This window comes from Choloepus didactylus, chromosome 21 (genome assembly GCF_015220235.1).
Source record: "Choloepus didactylus isolate mChoDid1 chromosome 21, mChoDid1.pri, whole genome shotgun sequence".
In the NCBI taxonomy this organism is placed as follows: domain Eukaryota; kingdom Metazoa; phylum Chordata; class Mammalia; order Pilosa; family Megalonychidae; genus Choloepus; species Choloepus didactylus.
Genome location: NC_051327.1, coordinates 46,527,517 through 46,533,516, shown reverse-complemented (window position 1 = coordinate 46,533,516; position 6,000 = coordinate 46,527,517).

Sequence of the window (6,000 nt, the reverse complement as noted above, 5' to 3'; positions counted from 1 at the left end):
TTTCCCAGGCATTATTCTACCCATTAAACTGAAACTCAGAGAGGTAAAGTAGCTTGTCCGAGGTTTCACAACCAGGAACTGGAGGGGCTAACATGCATACCTGGGTCTCCTGGTTCCAAGGCTCCTGAAACCATGAAGCTTCAAGACTGGGTTTGATGACATATTGGGTATATATAATATCCGCCGCGGACTTGTCTTGCCAATCCTGCTCAGCCCCAAGGAGTGTTTCTCTGTGGGAAATTCTTCAGGGCATTTTTGGAAAATTTATGTTTTTCTGAATGCCGAGAACACTCAGTCAACAAATTGGGAAAATGGGAAAAAGTATTATAATTCTGCAAGAATTAAAGATTAATCAACACAGAGGCGTCACTGGTTTGAAGGAATCCACTGACAGTCAAGTCAAAAGCAAGCGAAAGAAACACTGAGACATGGACTCCAAGGTTAAGGCAGACATTTCTGGAACCTGGGACAGGAGCACATAGGCAGTAAGTGGTCACAATTGAATCAGTCTTTCTTTAAGCTGTTGCAATATTAAAAGTGTGTTCATGGCCCTGTCTACTGCTAACAGTGAGTCATTCTCACACACACAAAAATATTGTTTACATGCATAGTATTTTTTATACAAATCCTCTGAATGATGTGCCAATAAATGACAAGTTTTGGAAACAAGTCCTTAAATTGGCAATTTCAACACGTGATTCTGTGCAGTCCTGCTAATCTTGCTTGAAGATTCAAACATTTTGTTATTCAAATACTACCCAGTAACGTTTGCTGGTATTTTTCCCAATTTTGAATATTTGCTAGTCTACAGTTCTTTCTAACTACTTCTAAATGCTAATTTCTTATTTATTTTAAAAATACAGAGATAATTCTGAAAAATACAGAACAATTTCAAGAATTCCCAAGAACTCCAATTTTTCAATGGAAACCTTAGCCCCAAGGAACTGGATGAACTTTCCAAGCAATTGAGTGGGATGGCAAAGGGTGGAGAGAGGCCTTCTTCCTTGGCTTCCAGGAAGGCTCCATACAGGTGCTGATCCGCGAGCAGGGCTTCTTTCATCAATGTCACTCTAAAGGCAGAAGTCTGAGAAGAGGTCGCTCTAGGGATCCATGGGCTGAGCCCAAAGCCTTGGCCACAAGCATTAAACTTATCTGGTCTCAGATTTCATATCCATCATTGGTGCAAATGCTAACTTCCATTTGAGAGATTATCTGCTCATTTTGGTATAAAAGGTGTTTTATATAATTTACCACTAAGAAAAATGAATGCTCTATGAGTGGATGCCATGTCAAACCTGCAGCCTTAACCCTGCGGTGTACCAGCAGGTGCGGTACAGCAGAGCAGGCTGGGGAGCCGGGCTGGCAGACCTGGACCTGAAGACTGATTCGGCCACATACTGGCCTGGGAGACAGTTTCTCCATGTGTAAAATACTGATAATGAAAATACCTATGTCGCAGGGATATTGTGAGGATTAAGTGAGATAATTTCCATAAATCACAGTGTCTGGCACACAGTAAGCCCTCAATGAATGCGAGTCATTGTGTCCTAGTATTAGAAGAGGCCCAGCAGCGGAGTCGGGAAGCAAAAGCTTGGTGAAAGTCCTTGGAGCCACTCAACAAATAGCCAGTTCACCCTGGAGCTTCTTCAGTTGGGGATTTTCCTGGTATGTGAGGGCCAGCTCCAGGCTGCGCCAGAAAACTCGGCCCATACCGTTAGCTCGGGCCGCCTTCCCCGCCGGGTCCCGCAGTGCTCGGCGGCGAGGCGGGCGCCCTGACTGAAAGTCCTCTGACCCTCCTAGGAGGGCGGCGAAGCGGGCATTCTGATAGGAGCTCATGCCACACGCCCTCGAACCCCTGAGGAGGTTGAGGTGCCACTGGTAGCCCCACCCGTGAGCCGGCGCCATAAGCCTCGCACTCGCGGGGTTGGGACCTGCAGGCGCCACGCCAGGACCTCAGCGCATGCGTGGACTTCGGCGGGCGTCCGCGGGGCGCCACCGCCGTGTGTCCTCCGTGTTACGTAAGGCGCGAGGCGCGAGGCCCGGCGGCAGCGCTGTCCGCACACCTAGCACTGGAAGGGCTCTTCGCCAGTGTGGACCCTCTGGTTCTGCGCTAGGGAGATTTTACCCTTCTCCGGAAGTAAAAGACGCTGTGAAACTGTGCGCACGCGGGGGAAGCCCGCCGGCGCGGGAGCGCTGGTGAGGGGGAGAGGTGGGCGCTGCGGCGTAAGTGCCCCCGGCATTCGAAGCGCGGGTAGGGCCTCTAGCCGCTGTGCGTCCTCAGGTGCTGGGTGGGGTGTGCGTTCTGCCCAAAGCCCTTCCCACACATGGGGAACTGGTAGGCCCGCTCACTGTATGAGGGTCAGTAGAGAGCAAGGTGGGCGCTGTTGCCGTGGGTTTGGGGTGTAGGGCCGCTCGCCCGCGATATTCTCGCGGTGGATGTCGAGCTGGAAAGTGTTTTCCGCTCTGGGGACACAAGTAGGTGGCTGGAGCTTTGGGGCAGCCAAGGTGACGCCTAAGGGCCTCACCTTGCCTGAGTAGCGGGCTCACCTCCCCTTCCCCTGGGGGCTCGTCCTGGGTCCCCTCAGGGCCTTGTTTCCTCCCCCAGGTGCTCTGGTATCTGGCACCGTGGAACTGGGCCGGGCATTTGTCCGAAGGCCCCTTCTGGGGAGGAGCCTCCTGATGGGCTCTGTCTTCAGGCCTTTTTCCTGGAAGGCTCTCCTTGTCATTCTTACTCCAGGATCCTGCAGGGATAAAAGAAAGAATCTGGCTAGTGCTTCCTTCTTCTCACTCCATCCAAGGCTGGGAGAGTCCTGGCTTGGGAGTCCTAAGTGGGGTAACTTACTGGAAAGTTTATGACAAACGACAAAGTTCTGTATTTCTGACAGCAGGCAGAGGTTGAGGCAGGACCATGTGGGGAACCTGTAGGAGCTCAGTTTCTGAAATGAGACAGTGCTGAGTTTAAATCTCAGATCCAGCACTTATTTACAGTGTGATATTTTTATTTTTAAAAAGATTTTTATTAAAAATTTTTTTTTGCCATGTGGTCATAGGCAAGTTACAGAACTTCTTGCAGCCTCAGTTTGTTCAACTATAAATAGGGATAATGATAACAGCAGCATGAAAGGATTGTGTCATGGTCAGTGGATCCACAGTCCATCAGGTAGGAAGGGTACAGTGGTGATCTACTGTTTACCTTAAGGAAATGTTCTCCAACTCTGGGAGTACCAGAGGGAGATCCAGTACATTACTCCTCCTCCCTCCCCCAACTAACTCATGTATATCACTAATTCCCAGGTGTTGGTTTCTAATATTATTTATCATTAAAAGTAACCAGGTGTCCTTCATCCTCACCTGGACTGGTGTTGACGTTGTCATGGACATTGAGACTGGCGGTTTGATGTGCTGAGCCCTCGAGCATGGGACTTGCCCTTATGAAGCTCATTACCACAAAGGAGAGTCTAAACTTGCATGTAATGGTGCCTAAGAGTCTCCCCCTGAGTACCTCTTTGTTACTCAGATGTGGCCCTCTCTCTCTCTAGATGAGCCATCTCGACAGGTGAACTCGCTGCCCTCCCCACTACGTGGGACCCGACTCCCAGGGGTGTAAATCTCCCTGGCAATGCAGAATATGACTCCCGGGGATGAATGTGGACCCAGCATCATGGGACTGAGAGTATCTTCTTAACCAAAAGGGGGATACAAAATGAGACGAAATGGTTTCAGTGGCTGAGAGATTTCAAATGGAGTCGAGAGGTCACTCTGGTGGACATTCTTATGCACTATATAGATAACACCTCTTAGGTTTTAATGTATTGGAATAGCTAGAAGTAAATACCTGAAACTGCGAAACTCCAACCCAGCACTCTGGACTCCTGAAGACAATTATATAATAATGTAGATTACAAGGGGTGACAGTGTGATTGTGAAGACCTTGTGGATCACACCCCCTTTATCTAGTGTATGGATGAGTAGAAAAATGGGGATAAAAACTAAAGGACAAATGGGGTGGGATGGGGGGATGATTTGGGTGTTCTTTTTCCACTTTTATTTTTTATTCTTGTTCTGGTTCTTTCTGATGTAAGGAAAATGTTCAGAGATAGATTGTGGTGATGAACGCATAACTATGTTATCATACTGTGGACAGTGGATTGTATACCATGGATGATTGTATGGTGTGTGAATGTATTTCAATAAAACTGAATTTAATTAAAAAAAATCTAAGGAAAAAAAAAAAAAGTAACCAGGTGTCCTTGAAGGATAGCTGATTCCATTTCTCGGGGCAAGAAAAATCAGGAGGGGTCTACAACATCCTGTTGATGCCAGAAAGCAAGGATGCTTTCAGGGATGTCAGGGTTACTCTTACCAAAACAAAGATGTTAAATAAATGGACTCCCAGTTTTTGAGCTGCAACCATTTGAGCACCATAAAATATATAATAATCATTTTTATGCTTAAGCAAAATGTCTGGGAAAGGCTGTAAGTGCATAAGTGACTCAAAAATAGAAAATTAATATAAAGTCTTTCCGACCTAAGAAGGGTGATGACAATAAGATAATTTTGATGATTTTTATAAGGCAAGTGTTAATATATGACTTTTTTTTTATTACTCTATTTATAAGGTATAAATATGTACTCCTTTCTATCTGTGCAAGCAGGAAAAAATAGATACAGGAAAAAAATAGACCTGAGGCAGGTAACGCTGGGCAAAGCAAGGCCGCTACTATGACGGGACAGCGCTGGTGAACACATGTAGTAACCAGATACCAGGAGATTTCAGCCCCGTGATCCAAGATGATGAATTACCCGTGTGTCCTAATGAGAACTAACTTAAGCTTAAGTTAGTATCCATCTCCCAGGAGAGTAGTTCTCAACCTGGAGAGCTTTGAAAAATACCAGTTCCCAGGACCCATCACAAAAGATTCTCAGATTCTAATGTGCAGCCAGTTTTGAGACCCCAGTCAAGGGAAAAGGTTGGGAAGAGTATCTTGCTGATCTTACCAGTTATAAGTTAATAATTGCATTTTTGATTTTAATAATGCTAAGAGACCAGGCTGATATTTCATAGTGAAAGGACAATTCCTGACTCCAAATTCATTGTGGTAATTACCAGATTGATGTTGGCTGCCAAAGGTAATTCGGTCTTAAGGCTGTGGCCATAGTTTAGGACCGTAATACTGAGGGAAATACACTTCAAGGAGGACCTTGAAAATCTCTCCAGAGAATCATGCCTCTTTATCTCTGTTGTTTAGGTGACTATTGGAATAAATGAAGGTTCTACCCCCCAACCATGTATGTGCTTTGGATTAGGCTGGAATCCCTCAGAGGAAACTTGGAAGATTTGCCTCACCCTTCAGCCCAAATTTTTAAAACAGTTTTGTTTTGTTTATGATGCACAAACCAATGCGTTAACATTATGATTTTTACTTGACAGAAGTCATAACATGGGTTGGAGAAAAAAAAAAAAAAGAAAGTGACATAAAAGCCCCACAATGTAACAACAACAACAAAAGCCATGCAACTTTACCATAAAAAGGTGCTCAGCCTAATGATCTATGGCTAGGGTTTACCTATCTATGCAACCAGATCCCATGTCTCAGCCTAGAACCTGCAATCTCAGCTTATTGTGAAACAGTTTCCTTTTTCCTTTGGGTCTGGTAGGATTACAAACACTCTAGGAAGGTATAAAAACAAGAACTGGTAGAATTACTGAAACCTTAGAAAGATGTGAAAATTTGAATCTCAAGAAGGTGTCAGAATAAGGTTTAAGAAAAAGTTAAACCCATGGTATTATTAACACTTTTATTACTGGTTTTGATGGCAGGGTTTTAATAACTTCTCCAATCATTGTATTTGTGTAAGCTTAAAGCATATGGCATGGTCAAAAGAATCAGCCACATTGAATTTGCATTTGCAGTTTAAATTGTTCAAGATAATCTATCTAGTCAAATTTGTAATCAAGGACTAAATACTCATGGAAAAAATGGCTTTCAATTTTGTCTT